This window comes from Pseudorasbora parva, chromosome 7, assembly GCF_024679245.1.
Source record: "Pseudorasbora parva isolate DD20220531a chromosome 7, ASM2467924v1, whole genome shotgun sequence".
Taxonomy (NCBI): domain Eukaryota; kingdom Metazoa; phylum Chordata; class Actinopteri; order Cypriniformes; family Gobionidae; genus Pseudorasbora; species Pseudorasbora parva.
Genome location: NC_090178.1, coordinates 29,874,860 through 29,892,909, shown reverse-complemented (window position 1 = coordinate 29,892,909; position 18,050 = coordinate 29,874,860). Strand labels below are relative to the sequence as shown.

The window sequence follows — 18,050 nt, the reverse complement described above, 5'->3', positions numbered from 1 at the left end:
AGTATTTTTTTGAACGTGCTGTACTTTATATTTGCATTATGTATTTTTTTTGCCTTTTATATCAACTTGTTTATTTTATTTTATTTTGCTTTGCCACCAAAGATTCTCTATTTTCAATAAATATGAGGAAATGTACCTCTAGACTTGCCTATCTGACCAAAATGTGAAATTAAGAAGCTGGATTTGTCTCTGTGATGACAGCAATAAAAGGCAAATCTAGGGATAAGTTATTCATTGACAAGAAGGGTGATTAACCTGTGTTATTATAATAAGTATTACATGGAGTTACGACCAGTCTATTTATACAACACCAAAGTTTTTAGTTTCATTACATGTTTTTTTTTAAGCAAAATATTTGTAATATGAAGGTATCGTATGCTGGTTCAGTTGAATGTTTTGAATTGTCCCACACAATCTATGCAATTTCAGCATGTGCACATCACATTGCTTTGCAAATTCTCCAGAAATTGACACAGGAACATTTGCACAAAAATGAGGCACATATACCTCTAGTGATTGTTATTATTTCACACAATCTTATGTCATCCATCAATGTCCAGAGCATTTGCAAAACAGCTTTTCTAGTAATGGCAAACCTTGATTTCCAAGTAATGCCATGCCTTAATTTGCTGGAAAAGCTCTGATTTTATTTACCAGCATTAGTTTAATGTTTACCAAATGTTTTAGATAATGATTTGAATCATATATCAAAGTGCCAACATGTGATGATGAGTAAAGTAACTTTGTGTTACAATAAACTAACTTTTACCAATGCAGTATTGTCATGAAGCACTTTTGTGTCTTTGCCAAATAAAAGAAAATACTTTATAATGCGTATCCAACATGCTGTTTCCTTTGTAAGCATCATGTCCTTGAAAAATAAATATATGACCTGATGAAATGTTTTTTTTCTCTCACTCTCTAACTCTGGAATATGTTAGTATAGCGAGTAGGGGAATTCCTAAGACTTCAGACTGTTCTTACGCACAAGGACCTTACTTGGCCTTTGTTCAGCTATTTCATCAGCAGCTGATGAGGGATGAATAGAACAATTATTTGCAAGCTGTATCAAGATGCAGGATTGCCATGGAGATGCTTTTTGTTTATGACATATACAGTGTAAGCAGGATGAAGTTGCCATGTAGTCGAAGTCTAGACTGAGCACTTAAAGATGTCTGCAGCGTTGCAGCGTAATCCCTCAGCGCATGCTGTCACATTACATATGAATCAAAGATGATTTCATGGGTCAGAGCAGAGATGAAACTCACGGTTCTGTAAAATGAGTACATTATTTTGAACGTAGCCGTAGACTTGGCAGGCGATATCCATCTCAAACACGGACGACAACTCTGAATTGTGCCCGTGGCAGTCTTGGAAAAACCTGGTGACGGCTTGAACCCGGGAGCCGTCTTCCCCGGCTGTCCAAGAAAATTTCTCATCGCAGACAGTGTGCAGTCTTGGCAGCTACAGCTACTGCACTCTTACACTCAGCCACAGGTGGACAAGATTCCATCTGTACGCTTCAGTCATGTGTAGACTAGGACAAGACCTTTACTAGGCGCTGCGGAATTCCTGGAAGTTCACTGAGTATGAGGGATGCATTTGGCCATTGGCCATGGTCTAGACCTCTGTATTCTCTGTATTAAGGTTGTGAAATAATTGCCCAATATATTAAGAGCACGTTCTCACAAAAATGCGTATAAATAGTACGAGTGTGGAATCACGAAGAATATACACGCAAAAATTAGTTTTGGCTTGCATATGGTACACATTTTTTTGCGTGCATATGATACCCATTTTATGGCGTATTATACGTACAAACCCCCCACCTCACAACCCTAATCCTACCCAAGAGCGTGTCATATGCACGCCATAAAGTGCGTATCCTATGCACGCGAAAAACTGCGTAGCAATTGCACGCCAAAATGAGTTTTGGCGTATCCATTCTACGAGATTTCACACTCGTATTAATGATACGCATTACCATGAGATTGTGTTGAGTGTTAACTCTATACTTTAGTGGTGCAAGGGCCAAGCACAGCACCAAGAGCTTGTCATCTGAGCTGTCATTTGTCTGTCACTGCTCGTCAATGTCAAAATATTTGAGATGAACAATCAAAACAAAGTAGGCTTTATGTTAACAGAAGCTGCTGAGCACGAATTCCTGCCCAACTCGTTGAAGTAAACGGTCAAAAAATGGCAAACTGTTAAACTTTTGACTATTTTTTCCCTTTTTAAAATGTAAATAGGCCAAATGTACATGATTTGTGTAATTTATAGTAACTCCAATGTGACATTTACACATTTTTACTGAAAACATTAACACATTTTTCATCATATTTCATCATCATCATGATTTTCATTATATTAAGCATATGACTAATCATTAATGTGTGGGCAACATGTGACATTACACCCACCTAATCTTCCAATTGATACTAAAGTATAAAACCAGCAGCTTACCTCTTCCCGTTAGTTCTTGCAGCATCCCTCCTCCTCCCCTGCTTTTCCTTTTTTTGTACAATTTTGCCTGTTATAGGGGGGCAATCAGAGCTCGGGTATACTATCCTCTCCGAGCCCCTCTATAGCAGACAGCAAGCCAAATCTGTTTACCGCTTTCAAAATTATACAAGATTATATGGGCACACAAACTTGTGAAATTGTTAAATAATTTAATAACCATAGTTAATTCATGGTAGCCTTCAGTAAAGTCACTTATCGAAGAAAATTATTCTGAAAAATATCAGTTGACCCTTCACGGACACAGACAAAAATGAAAAGACTCTATCAGTCAAAGCTCAGCTTTAGGAGAAGAGAGAGGGCCAGATAAGGAGACTGAGAGAAAAGAAAGGATAAATAATCTACTGACATGGTTTTAAAGCTTTTGTTATCAAATAGTTTGGCCTTCAATCTTAAAATGCACATATGTAGATCAGCGAAATCAAAATGTTCGACTTGAACTTTGAAGATTTTTCATTGATAAAGATTTCCTTGATTTTCTAATTCAAAATTAAACTTTCTTTACTGTCTGATATATTCTTACTTGCTACATCAATATGCAATCCAAAACCTTGGTCACTGTATGGGAAAAAAACAGCTTGGAAATCCTGAATAAGTTTTACTACAGACTATTCCCTGAAATGGAAATGGGTTTCGCTTATGTCATGTTCTCAAGCACTTCTGGGGCTTTGGGAAGATGTCTGCACAGAGGTAACAATACACATGATGTGACTGCCAGGTGGAAGAGGACAGACCGAATGGTGCGAATCACACCAAGGGCTTGTAAAACACTGGGTCTGCAGATGAGCCGCATACAGTCTCTGTTTTTTTATGCTGTACACACAAAGGTACATTTACATTTATGTAAAATCATTTGAGCTATGTCTATCTATCTTCCCCCTATGGTTTATTAGTGTTATCTTTTTTTTTTTTTTTTTTTTTTTTTTTACAATAGCTGGGACACAATTCTCAACTCTTAGGTCACCTTTTCAAAACTCTTCACACAGTTCTTTCAGTTGACAAAACAGTAAATGTCACATGCAAAATGCATTAAAACTACCAAAACACTCCATACTGTCATTATGTTCTACACTGTAAAAATATATTTTTAAAAAATGAGTTACCTGGTTGCCTTAAAATTTTGAGTTTAAGCATATTGGGTAATTGTGTGTGTTTTATGAAACATGCCAAATTGTGCTATTTTCATGATTTATCAAATTTTTTATGTGGTTCAGATACAATCATATTTTGAGTTTCTATTTATTAAACCAATTTCCTTCATTCTATCAACTAAATGTTTTATTTCAACAAACTCCAAATTTGAAGGCAACCAGGTTACTTATTTTTTTACTTATTGCAACCAGGTTACCAACAATATTTTTCTTTGTGTTTCATTATCATCGTGCATCCATCGAGGACTTGCTGCAACCAACCTCCATTACAGAAAACTGAAACAAAAGATGTTCAGTTTTCCAGCTACTCCTTTGTTGTCATTGTAACTGATATGATTTGCCATCATGCTTAGCTGTGTTGTTATTAATCGCCTCGTTTGCTGATGTATTTAAGTTCCTGTGTTTTCAGTTCAAGCTGAACTAAACACTCTTGGAATCTTCATCTTTGTGCATTTTGAGGGGGTGGGCCTCTTTATCATATGTATCATTTCATCCTTGCCTCCTCATCAAATGTATCCTTTTGAATGATTTTTAAAAACCTCATGAATTAAATAATCAGCTATTACCTTTTCAAAATCTAATAATTACTGACAATCAAGTTATGTAATCATCAATATACATTTAACTGATTTAATATGATTTCAACTCTATGTCTGATGTGTGTTGTCTAATTTGCTTTCCAGACACAGTCTGGCCCCTATCTCTGGGCCCTGACAACAGCCTTGACGAGAAAGTTCCAAAGAAGACTTCCAAAAGAAGTATCCCACCTACCTTTAGAAACCTCAGGGGTTCTGATAGGAAGGGGGCCCCCATTTGTGATTTTCCCATTTATAGAAGTGTACCTCTTTTTCTTTATATTTCTTTATATAATGAGGTAGATTATATTATTTGTACTTCTCTCTCTGGAGAGACTGTGCCATCGGGTTGTTTTGATATTATGTCCTGTTGATAAGCTCAGGCCACACCAACCTTGGAGGAGAGATATTGTGCTAGAGTCTTGTGTGTGTGTTACATGTTCTGTGCAGGTCTGTAGAATGGTCTTCCTCACACCCTAGACCTCTCGGCGCCTTTCTAGGACCCCCCGAGGTCAACACCTACACCAATCTTGGGATTCCCCGACGTATACATCCAGCCTAACAACAACCGTATCTCCTACGTTATCCTACATATCTATCCATATGTGACAAATTGTTTAGACTTTATGTTTTCTTAGCCAATCAGGAGTATTCCATTTGTCTGTAATGATATAAACCGTGCCCTAGAAACTGGTATAATTGGATGCTTACGCCTGCCACGACCAGTGAGCTTGAACCCTAGGAAAGGAGGACAGTGCGCACCATTGCCCCGGAGCCGAAGCACCTCAAAGTGTCTGACCAGGGGTGAAGCCGTGGCTCCTCCCTCCTTCAACTCCACCGTGTGAGGCCACACCTTCTCAAGGGGGCATAATGTTTTGTTTTAATTATTGAAAAATAAAAAATAAAAAAGCTGTAATAGAACTGACTTTTGAAGTAAACACTTAAATGACATGGACAATTTACATCTCTTTACAAATTGATCTGAGAATGAAAGCTGATGTGGCTAATGGGAAGATAATCGGTTGAAGTATTCCTTCAGTTCTGTAAAGTGTCAAGATGAACATTAACACAGAACAAACAAAACTGACAGGCTTATTTTCCATTAACTTATCATCAAATGTAATGCAATCAAGTCTAATTTACATCTGTCCCGATAATTTCATCAGATAATTATCCTTATCACACATTATGGGTCAATTGTGATTGATTGTAGTTTAACGATGATGTGCTGTTATTCCAAACAATCATAATGTTTCATTTACACTACCAGCAAACAGTAGCCTGCAATACTAATATATAGAAGTTGAATGGCTTATTAATACTTTGGATAGTAACATTTTACCAATCTCATGATTATTCGTATTATTTGTATAACAATGTTTGTTTCTTCTAAAAATAGCTCTTATAATTAATATAGTTGTGATTGCTGTGTAAACAATAAGACAAATCACATTTCCTGTTATGTGTGAACTTGGGGTAAACAGAATGAGCAATTGAGAATATGACAAATTACAGAGTATTTGTTGTGTGTGGAAAAATGATACATACATGTTTGTGATTTTTATAAACTCAATAAAAAAAGAGCTGCAAAAGTTTCTTCCCTGAGATATTACAATTTTGGTTGGCTGTGTGAACTTTTGTGGACTTTTGTACACACTGTTTTGAGAAGATTATGCATATGAATTTTAAATTGTATGAAATTTATGAAAACTTAATTACAATCCGTTTAGAACATTTACAATGTGCCCAGATATAATCTTCTTAATACTAGTTTTATTGCGCTTCATTGGCAAACTGTCACGGTTGATGGATTCACCGGCTCATTTTGCGTTTGGTTGTGTTGGATGCGTGGTCACTGTGATCACTGCAATCATTCACTGCACCTCATCTCACCTGCCTATTTAATTGCCTCACCTGCAGTTTAGCTGTGTCTCATTTCGTGAAATTTCGAAGGCTGCGTCCTCCGGAGGACACGGCCTTTGTAGGATGCAGTATACGGAGTTGCCTCAATCAGAATTAAACTAGACGTCCTTCGTAGGACACACAGGCAGGAAGTATCACGTTGCTATGCCAACACGTTCAGCCGTACTGCGCTCTCACTGTTCTAAACGTTTAAAATGTACTAAATAGTTTTAATCCTGTTTACCACAACTATCTGTTTGAGAAAATGTTTATGTCATTGCAGTTGTCCCCGTGTGTTTCCTCGTGTGCAATCGTCTTCCTGGTGTCGTGTGTCTATGTGGATTCCTCCGTCCTGGATTCTTCCGTCCTTCATCGACCTGCCATGATTCACCAGAGACTGAGCTTCTTCTGTTTATTTACTGTCTCTTACCTGTGTCAGTAATAAAGAGACCTTTTGCATTCGCTATTGGATCCACTTCTGTCTTCATTCTCATTCCGCCGTGATACAAACATCATGTAGATCTTTATTGAATTGGAGATTGCATCAGCACAACCATTTGCTAAACTCACACAGACAACTCTTAATTTTTTAGGGAGTGTTAGGCCCCGTCCACACGGAGGCGCGTTTAGCTGTATACGTATACATTTGTACCGTATTAGCGTTTCGTCCACACGGATCCGGCGTTTTCAGAAGCATGAATCCTATATTTTGCCGAAACCGGGTCCCAAAGCGGATAAATCTGAAAACGATCATCTTCCGTTTTCGTGAGTAGGCTACAGCGACTCCGTATATATTTTCTGAAACGGGGATGTCATCACACTACGTCCGGCACAGTGAAGAGTTAAAGGGATACAACTACGGGCACTGGGCATGCGCACATCAATATCGCCTCATTTAATTAACGTATCTGCATTATTGTTAGGGTATGTTTTGGGTTGGGGTAGGTGTAGGCATTAATAAAACGCATCTGTTAAGTAGCAAATGTATTGTTATTTTAATGTGAGATTTTGCCTCACCTCCGACCACTGCTATACCCCTTCTAGCCACAACTCTTCTTCTCCGTTTTTAGTGTATTTCTGTGGGAGAATTACAGCGCCACACGCTGGCATGGCATGCAAACTACATCGTTTTTAGTCAGTTTTGGTAATCTCGTGTGGACGCAGATATTTCTTGAAACGAGGGGGAAAAAAGATCGGATTGGGAACGCTCTGGCTTCGTGTGGACGGGGCCTTAAAGATTTGTATACTGTAACAAATAACTTTTTTTTTTTTTTTACTTTTAACTAAGTGTCTTAGTCTTAACATTTCTTTAATTAGAGTTCAAATTACTTGCACATTTTATACATGAATCAATGTACAGGCCTAAATGAAATCAAATCTTTCTTATCAAACTCTCTATTCATGTCTCTTGGGTTTGAAAGGTCTTGGAGTTAATTTAGAGTGCCCATACTATATTTTTTCCCCTTGAATATTACCTTACTTGTAATGTGTGATAGTTGTTTGTAAATGTAAAATGTCTGCAAAGATTTAAAGATCAAAGTGCACAATGAATAAAGTTATTGTCTCCTAAAATGAAAGAATAGGTTCTGAACTGCCAAAACGAGTCGTCAGCAATTCCAGTCTCACATACCTACAGTATGTAACAATGTAACAAATGTATTATTTAAAAAATATGCCAGCCTGTAGTCTTCAGTGGTTAGCCGCAAGCAAAGTCTACTTTATTCCCTCAAACACTGTTGTTGTAGCTGAGGTCTGGAAGAGTTTGTGTTTGTCAGCGCTGCGAATCCACTTTGCATAAACTTCAAAAGGATGAGGTTTCTGACTTTTTGATCTTTATGATTTAATGAATCCTGAGATGATCAAGTAAATGTTTTTGATAAGGTCAAGAGCACTCCTCTGTACTTCACCCAGTGTTGGAACACAAGAAAGTGCTTTGCCAATTAGTAGGGTAATTGGTCAAATTGGGGAAATTATGTAATTGGGGTTAAATTTAGAAGGATGGAATGTGTGGGGGGTTTGCCAAAAGTTGACTGAGGTGACCACCTACCATAAAACCAAAGACATGTAACTCAGTCTTTTTCATTCAGAATGAACTGGAGCCCGTCATGTGGAGTCTTTAAACCCCAGGCTGCCCATTCAACGTGGTTATAAATCATCCTAAACTGAAAGTTTGGGCAGACAATTTACACTGTGATGAAGACAAATGGTCCCTCTGCAACATGCAAATGCCTAAAGGATATTCCACCGAGATAGTACTCTTCCAGTATTGCCTTTATTGGAAAATGTATCACATCGGCCAGTTCTTTTGGGTATTTTAGCAATCGGTTTGTTGGATCGAGAAGAATCTTGTTTGAAATGTCAAGATGAGGTCACTGGTTTTGAGGGACAGGCCCATTTTGAAGCTCTGTGGCATTTGTATTGACCTGTCTGGTATCACAGGAAGTATCAAATGGAGAGGTTATTTGAAACACTGCATGGGAGAATTCACAGGTCAAAGGTTCACTAGGTCATACAACCTTTCTTGGTCACGTCTGGAAATCTGGTGCCTCCGAAAAGTCCTGTTTTGTGAAGTGTGAGAATTCATGCCCACACAGATGACCACATTTTGGACCACTTTGCCTAAAATACACTTTAATTCAAGTGAAGTGAATCAACAGTCTCAGACACAAGTCGATATGCATCATAATCAAAAGAACAATCTAAATTATGTTGTAGACTGCAAATGTGTGATGTTTGTAGAATATTATAAATAATATTTATTTATTAATATAAATAAATAAATAAAATGAAGGCAGAATGTTGCATGGCTAGATGAAATTAAGTCACAAAAGATGCAGTGATGCACTTGAAACAGAAGTGAATGGGGTCAATCAGTAAACATTTAAACACTTTATTTTTCAATAGTATACACAGCATGATGACCTAAACAATATGGTGTTAAACTTATTTTAGTTTTAGTGCTTACTATTATTATAGTTTTAGTGCTTACGCACTGCGTGAAATGTGTCTATCGCAGTGCAGGACCTCCAGATGCGCATCAATGCGCCTTCCCATTGACTTAACATGGAAATTATTCACTCCAGGCGCTATATTCACATTCAGTGTGAACGTACCTTAAGACATGCAGACTGCTTCTACAAACATTTGTGAAAGAATGGGTCGCTCTCAGGATCTCAGTAAATTCAAGCGTGGTACCATGATAGGTTTCCACCTGTGCAATAAGTCCATTAGTGAAACTTCCTCACTACTAAATATTCCACAGTCAACTGTTCATCATAGTATTATAACAAAGTGGAAGCAATTGGGAACAACAGTAACTTAGCCACAAAGTAGTAGGTCACGTAAAATCACAGAGCAGGGTCAGGGCATTCTGAGGCGCACAATGTGCAATAGTTGCCAACTTTCTGCGGAGTCAATAGCTGCAGACCTCCAAATTTCATGTGGCCTTCAGATTAGCTCAATAACAGTGTGTGGAGAGCTTCATGGAATGGGTTTCCATGGCTGAGCAGCTCATCCAAGCCTTACATCACCAAGTGCAATGCAAAGCATCAGATACAGTGATGTAAAGCACACCACCACTGGACTGTAGAGGAGTAAAGACGTGTTCTTTGGAGTGACAAATCATGCTTCTCTGTCTGTGCAATCCAATGGATGAGTCTGGGTTTGCCTGACTGTATTGTGCCAAGTGTAAAGTTTGGTGGAGGAGGGGATTATAGTGTGGAGTTGTTTTACAGGGTTTGAGTTTGGCCCCTTAGTTCCAGTGAAAGGAATTCTTAATGATACAGCATACCAAGGCATTTTAGACAATTTCAAGCTTCAAACTTTGTGGGAACAGTTTGGGAATGGCCGCTTACTGTTCGAACATGACTGTGTACCAATGCATAAAGCAAGGTCCATAAAGACATAGATGCACGTTTGGTGTGAAGGAACTTGACTGGCCTACACAAAGTCCTGACCTCAACCCGATAGAACACCATTGGGATGAATTAGAGTGGAGACTGTGAGCCATGCCTTTTCGTCCAACATCAGTTCCTGACCTCACAAATGCACTTCTAGGGGAATGGTCAAAAATCCCCACAAACACACACCTAAACCTTGGAAAGCCAGCTCCACATTAAACCTGTTACATGTAGATGTATAGCTGAAGAAGGTTCCAAGACTTCCAAAAACTCAAAAGATCTTTATTCCCAAAAACTTGTCTTTACAAGAAACATCTAACACTTCCTTAGACCATAAGAAACACAGAAGGCCATCTAAGGTGTTAACATCAAGACCAGACAAAGACAGAGTGAAAACTAGGAACTTAAATACAGGCACTGATGAAAGACTACCGAGGGGGAATAGGTGACACAGATGACGAGACAGCTGACAACACGCTAGGATTGACAGTGGCGGGAAAACTAGAACAAAGGAACGTGTGACAAAACGGAAACCAGGAAGAACGTGAGGAAAACACAGGAGACAAAGGCTGGACATGTGACAAAACCCTGCAGATTAAGAATAATATGTCATTAAAGTTAACGTGCATGTAAAGGCAGGTGTCCCAAAACTTTTGGCAATATAGTGTATTTTACATTTTAAATCAGCACTCATGGTTTAAATGCAACCAGCACAGAACATACTGTACAGATGCTTTTACTTGTTTCTTTTGTTTTGTTTTCATTGAATTTGGCCAGTCCTCTATCATAAGTCGCTCTTGGCAGACGGAGAAGCCTTTGTTTCTTTATCCAATACAACGTCCTGTGTATCAGAGCTAAAGAAGGGAGGAGCCCTAAAATACACTCACTACAACATAGTATATTGACATAGCATACAGAAAAGTACCCAACACAGCAAATTGAACAGCAAACTCTCTTATCCTAATGTTAGAGCCAGACAAGTGTATTACTTGGACCAAGCTGTGTTTGAGGGGGATTTTCTCTAAAAGAGGACAGATATAAAACCAGCAAAAAAGTAAAAAGTAATGATAAAGTATGATTTTGCATGGAGTGAGTCTCTTGCCAGAACAGCTTATATTGAAGTGCAAACGAATCAAATCTTTTGCTTTGCGTTTATTAACCTCTAGCAGCAGGGTCTGACAGCCTCATCCATCATACTCAACGTCCCTGTGTGAATGAAAAGAGATGAGTTCTGCTTCCACTCTGAAAATTACGCAAAAAAAAGAGATATACTGCCATTCAGTTTACATAAAACACACACAGATGTAATGAGTGAGCACTTCCTCTAAATCTAAATCCCAGAGGAACAATACAAATATTCCATTGGGAGCAATCCGATTCTTGCTGAAATTTGTAATTTTGCGTTGATTTGCGCTGAGAATGTCACTGTGCAATTTTGGTGCTGGTTTGGTGCAATATTTACCTCATGCAGAGTAAAAACAGTGCTAAAATTTTAATAAATGTTTTGACTTTGGTGCAAAAAGGTAATGAGCCATTGTTGAAATCTTAATGTCCGGTTACTCTTTATTTATGGTGTCCATGTTACTGAGTAATTATACATTTATACGGAGTAATAAGAATTATAGGGTTATGGCTAGTATAATGGGATTATGGTTATGATTATGTTTTAGGGTTAGTTGTATGTAATTATGAACAATTTATAGTAATTACTATAGTAACATGTAACATAGGAGAAGGACACTGTAAAATAAAGTGTTACCTAATGTCCACAAACAATGCCAAATTTGTTGTGCAAAGCAGGAGTACGTCACTGTATATATTTTATTCAACCACTTTTAACTGAAGTCTTTGAATATGGCTTAATTCCAGATGCCACAAACACAGTCCAAGGTTCAGAGCCAACAACAGAGAAGAAAAAGAGAGAGCAAGCAAAAGCTGTGTGCTTCTGAAGAAATCATGCCAGCTTGAATTCTCATAAATGAAGAAAACAAATGGTCTCTTTACAGCACAGATTGCTGTTTAGTCTCCCCTGAGCCTGATGATTAAAATGAGCTAGCTTTTTCAAACAAAAGATGACGAATATATGTGAATGAGATCTGTTAGGAGACTTCATGATCTGCAAGCCAACTCGTGTCAAAGTTTGTGAATAAATTGAGGCAAGAAGCAAAATTCCCAGCTCCCAGTATTTTTGCTCTATTATTGTCACAGACACGCCAGGCTCCCCCCACCCCACGCCACACAGCACACGCCTTCCCCTGAGTATTAATCATGCACACCTGCATTCCATCAACACGGCAATCACCCACAGCACAAAAGACACTTACACACTCAGTCACTGTCCGGTCTCATTTGCACTGAGGTACTTACTTCCATGCTAAATTCAAGGCAAAAAAAATATTTATTCAGCCACCAATTGTGCAAGTTAAAACTTAAAAATATGAGAGATGCCTGTCATTTTCATCATAGGTACACTTCAACTATGAGAGACAGAATTAGGGGAAAAATCCAGAAAATCAGTCTGATTTTAATGATTTTATTTGCAAGTTATGGTGGAAAATAAGTGTTTGGTCACCTAAAAAAAGCTAGATTTCTGGCTCTCACAGACCTGTAACCACTTCTTTAAGAGCCTCCTCTGTCCTCCACTTGTTACCTGTATTAATGGCACTTGTTTGAACTCGTTATCAGTATAAAAGACACCTGTCAACAACCTTAAACAGTCAGACTCCAAACTCCACTATGGCCAAGACCAAAGAGCTGTCAAAGGCCACTGGAAACGAAATTGTAGACCTGCACTAGGCTGGGAAGACTGAATCTGCAATAGGTAAGCAGCTTGGTGTGAAGAAATCAACTGTGGGAGCAATTATTAGAAAATGGAAGACATACAAGACCACTGATAATCTCCCTCCATCTGGGCTCTCCACACAAAATCTGACCCTGTGGGGTCAAAATGATCACAAGAACGGTAAAAATCACAGAACCACACGAAGGGACCTAGTGAATGACCTGCAGAGAGCTGGGACCAAAGTAACAAAGGCTACCCATACGGAAATGTAATATATGTACATATATGTCCCTATATCCGAGTAGTGATATCATATATGTTTCATATAAGGCAATACATTATTAGCGCATATATACATTCTCATGATATATGAAGATATAGGTTTATACCATGTATGAAATACCCATAGAATAATTATTATATATACATATATTAAAATTATTTATATGATGATTTTTTATATGGTACTGTATGTTAATGCCATATATGTAAACAATATATGTCGAATTTATATATGTAAGTTTATTTAAACATAATATATGCAAACATTCAGTATGCTTGTATAGGATTTTATATGGATTTATATAGTGGTGTTTGAATCCTGGCATTTCATAATTTGGTTTTGGTTCAGGCTTCGGACATTAAAAGCTCCATGTGTGTTTTCCTCCCCGTTGTAAGTGTACAGTTTGAGCATTCGCTTGGTCTCGTGTGAGCATCTAGTTTTGCTTGGGCAGTATACACTCTTTTGTCCATGTGTTTAGGGTTGTTTGTTTAGCATGCGGCTTGTGCTCATCATAGCCATTGTGTGTACTTTCATGTTTTGTTCTGTGTAGCATGTAACGGTTACTCTGGTACATGGGTGACATTTTTCATCCTGTCCTCTAGAGGGCAACAGAGGGAGGAAGTGGTTTTAAGGTTACGAGTAGCATAGAGGAGAGGCATGGCAGTGGAGCATGGGTGAAAATGCCTGGAATCACATTGTGTTTGAGAGTTAAGTGAATTGTACATTCTAATGCTTTACAATCTTGTTCAAATGCACATTTTTATGTACCCATAAAAATGTTAATTCATAGTGTTTGGAAGTTTGCAGAGAAGCTTGCAGAGGACTCTGTTTTGGGGCTTAAATGCACTGATACCTACTTCTCACCTGTGTTGGATTGTGCCAGTGCCTAATCTAGGATTTAGGATTGTATATCTTCATTGCCTGCTAGGACTTCTACAACACTCAAGAGACTTGCATTGCAGACTGTATATCCTTTTCCCTCTAGGGCATTTTGAATTGTTTGGTACTGTTTTTTGTTTGTGTATCACTAGTATTTTGGGTTTAGAATTGATTTACTGTTTATTTGTTTACTTATAGTGTTGAGCTTTGATATTCACAATGCTGTCTTGGATTTCTGTCCATGTGCTAATTGTTACTATGTTATCTCATTCAGTGGTTAAATAGATACAATTTATTTTCACTCCCTCATTGAGAATCTTACAGTTAGTTTGAACACAAACTATTGGCAAAAGTGAATTCCCGTTTTTTTGAGTATTTCTTATTGCATAAAAAACTAAGACGAGCCAGTTACAAGCATGAAGGGGTTTGTTTGTGTTTCGATTGTTTATTTTTGAAGTCTAATAAAAAGCCCATTAACCTCTGCACCCTTGAGTCCTTCATCTCTTGCCTCACCTGACAATAAGTAACATTATAAATATTTTATATTTTAAATGTCATTTGTTTTATACATAGTATAGATTTTAAGACTCTACAGCATTTGACAGTGATAATGATTTGTCACATATATAATTTAAACATATATATTATGTGGACTAAATATATATGTCAATATATGGAATTTCTGATGCTGTGCATATATGTGCATTTATGTTTGTACTCTATATGAGCATATTAGGATATTTCATATATAAGACCTATATGTCAAAATATGTTTTATACATACATTAACATATATAATATATGGGATACATATATATGTCAATATATGGAATTGTTCCAATTTCTAATATGTTTCATATATGTTTTTACTTTATATATCACATATATCGCATATATTGATATTTCATATATAGACATATATTACATTTCCGTATGGGTACCATCAGTAACACACTATGCAGTGCCAGACGTGTCCCCCTGCTTAAGCCAGTACATGTCCGGGCCCGTCTAAAGTTTGCTATAGAGCATTTGGATAATCCACAAGAGGATCATGTGATTGTTGGGAGAATGTCATATGGTCAGATGAGACCCAAATATAATTTTTTGGTAAAAACTCAACTTGTCGTGTTTAGAGGAGAAATAATTGAGTTGCATCATACCTACTGTGAACCTTGGGGGGGAAAACATCATACTTTGAGGCTATTTTTATGGAACCAGGATGACTGATCCAAGTAAAAGAAATAATGAATGGGGCCATGGATTTTGAGTAAAAACCTCCTTCCATCAGCAAGGGTACTGAAGATGAAACGTGGATGGGTCTTTCAGCATGACAATGATCCCAAACACACTACCAGGGCAATGATGGAGTGGCTTCGTAAGAAGTATTTCAAGGTCCTGGAGTCGCCTAGCCAGTCTCCAGATCTCAACCGCATAGAACATTTTTGGAAGGAGTTGAAAATCCATGTTGTCCAGTGACATCCCCAAAACACAGCACAGATTTGATTGATGGATGCAGTAACGAATCAAAATACATTATTTTGCACAGTGTTTGTAAGATTTGTTGTAAGCATTGAATGAATACATCTCGTGCTTATCGTCTCCATAGCGTGACTCTATGACAGACTGTTTTTATGAATTAAATTAGTTTTTTTTTACACTTGTAAATTCTGTAAATAGTTGCTTTAGTTTTTCAAGGACTGTAAATGAATTATAATTAGCAGTTTATTGCAACAAAAAAAAAAAATTGAATAAAAAAACTACTCTTTACAATTACAAATGTTCTAATATAATTGGCATTTTTGAAAGGATGCCTAGGCTTTTTTTGACATAAAACATACATTTTTTTAGAGAATCATTGTCAAAATTGAATCAAAAAATTATCAGACATTCAGCTTTATACTTAGGTTATTTTCAGGCCATTAACATTAAAATCTCATGAAAATTTTCCCTAAGAAAAAAAAAGTGAGTCACTTACATGCATATTTCTCCTTGTTTTACTCTGTTCCTATACTTTATGAGTAATTATGACTCTTGAGTAGCAATACTTCAAGTGTCTAGTTTAAAAATCAGACCAGATTTATGAATATAGGCCATAGGATTTAAGAGCTGCGATCTTTTAATTGGGTATGTCGTTTTCAGAAAATTCTCCAAAATAAGGGCGCATGTTAAGAGGTTAATCATTTTAGATATTTAGACTGGAAACAAGACAATACTTAACAATACTTAATAAGAAAAGCATTTTTTTGCAGTGTAAACTGTACACCGTCTGTCCCCTTAAAGAGAAGTCTGCATTTTTTGCCACCATGTTTCTACAGACTTGCTGTTCTACAGAGCGCTAGCTACTCTCTGCTGTCTCAGATATATATCCTGTTTTTATAATACACAAATGGGTAGATTTGGGAATGGGGTTTGGTTACGTGTTCAAATGTGTCTGAATAGCATAAGTAAAAAAAAAAAGATATGTAAATAAAATTATGCTGGTTGATTAAATTAGAATTGTTATTATGGTTAAAATCATAACCATCCAATAATATAATTCCATCATGACGATACGCATGCTCAATGTGTCTGTATAATAGTTAAATGACATTTAACTGACAGCAATGGTTTCTCATTGAAATCAATGGAGTTCCCTGTGTGTTAAAAAGTGTTTTGAACCAAGCGTCAATATGTAATGAGTTGGTGTGAGACTGTACAAACAGACGCTGTATTTAGCAGTACATAAAGTATTTACTGACAATGTCTCTGAAAACATATTTTAGCAATTATTTCATTTTATGCGAACACAGTGTGAACGCCACTACTGGAAGCAGAAATTGTCCCACTTCACATCTAATTTTTCAGCTCCTCCATGCCTGCAAGCGGCAACTCTTACCGATCATTTAGGCTACATCCAGCCACAGCTAAAAGGTGTGGTCGACCTAAAGCGGCACTGCGTTTGCTTTCGAATCTCTCTTTCGGTACTTTTGCAGTAACCTAATAATTGTCTTCATTAGAGTCATTGAATCATTCACTTAACTGATTAACTAAAAAATGTGTAAATTCATTCAGGAACATCATTAGCCTAATGTTTGTTGCTGGAAGGCACAAACTATTTTTATTAGATCAAATTAGAAATCACATAAAATGTCATTTATTTAAGTTTAACTTTGAACTTTTAATAAAATCATTATAACTTCATATTAAGCAAATTATACCAAATGAATGAACTCGCACAAAGTGGGTGTGTCGTTTTTGTGAATGATGGGAGTTGCAATTGCGTCCTTTAAGATGCAACATGCTGCAAATTTATTCTGTATTTGTATCTGTTGATTTTGATGCTGTTTGGCACTTCATTGTGTTCAAGATGCTACATAAACCAGGGAACTTCCTGCAACTGGAACAGTACATGACTAGCCCCGCTGTGCTCACAAGATAGGAGCACTGTTTTGTTCGATCCCCTGGGACTGGGTGTGGGCTAGGTCTGGTTGTCAAATCCATGTGGCATTGTGCTTTATAATACAAAAATTATCTTGTTTGTGCAACATCTGTTCACGCACTTACGTACGACATGCACACGCCACAGTCTCCTTCACACATTTGTGAGGAGCTTTTGAAACTCAAAACACATGATTTAAGAGGCACTCCCAAGCTTTTTAGCATCACATGGAGGTTTTGCATGATGAGCCAAAGGGATTTAAGAAGGCACAGTTTCAAGATGTAGCAATGAGCACGGATAATTTACGCCTGGATTAACTGCAGCGAAGAAGAGATGAACAACCATTTGCATGTGGATGAAACAAAAACTTTATATTTAAATGTACACTGTATGGTTTAAATATTGAGCTGGTTGGTGTTTGCTAAGTTAGGGATTGATAAGTTTATATATATGAATTTTATATAACAATTAGGTCCTGTCTTTGTGACTAAGATAATGGAGACTAAGATAATCTTTGGGTTAGCATTTTGGTGGGAAAAAAAACATTACCACTTGCCAAATTTGTCTGAAATGTAAGTTACTGAATATTACCTTCTTGTTTATCAGACTTGTATGATTGATATTGCTTAATGTAATAAATG

General features: G+C 37.2%; 1 protein-coding gene across 1 annotated transcript in view; it reads left to right on the top strand.

The window, feature by feature from the left end:
• Positions 1-18,050, top strand: part of mrpl13 (mitochondrial ribosomal protein L13) — a 237,122-nt gene that overhangs the window by 69,693 nt on the left and 149,379 nt on the right. The gene's annotated exons all lie outside the window — the stretch shown is intronic.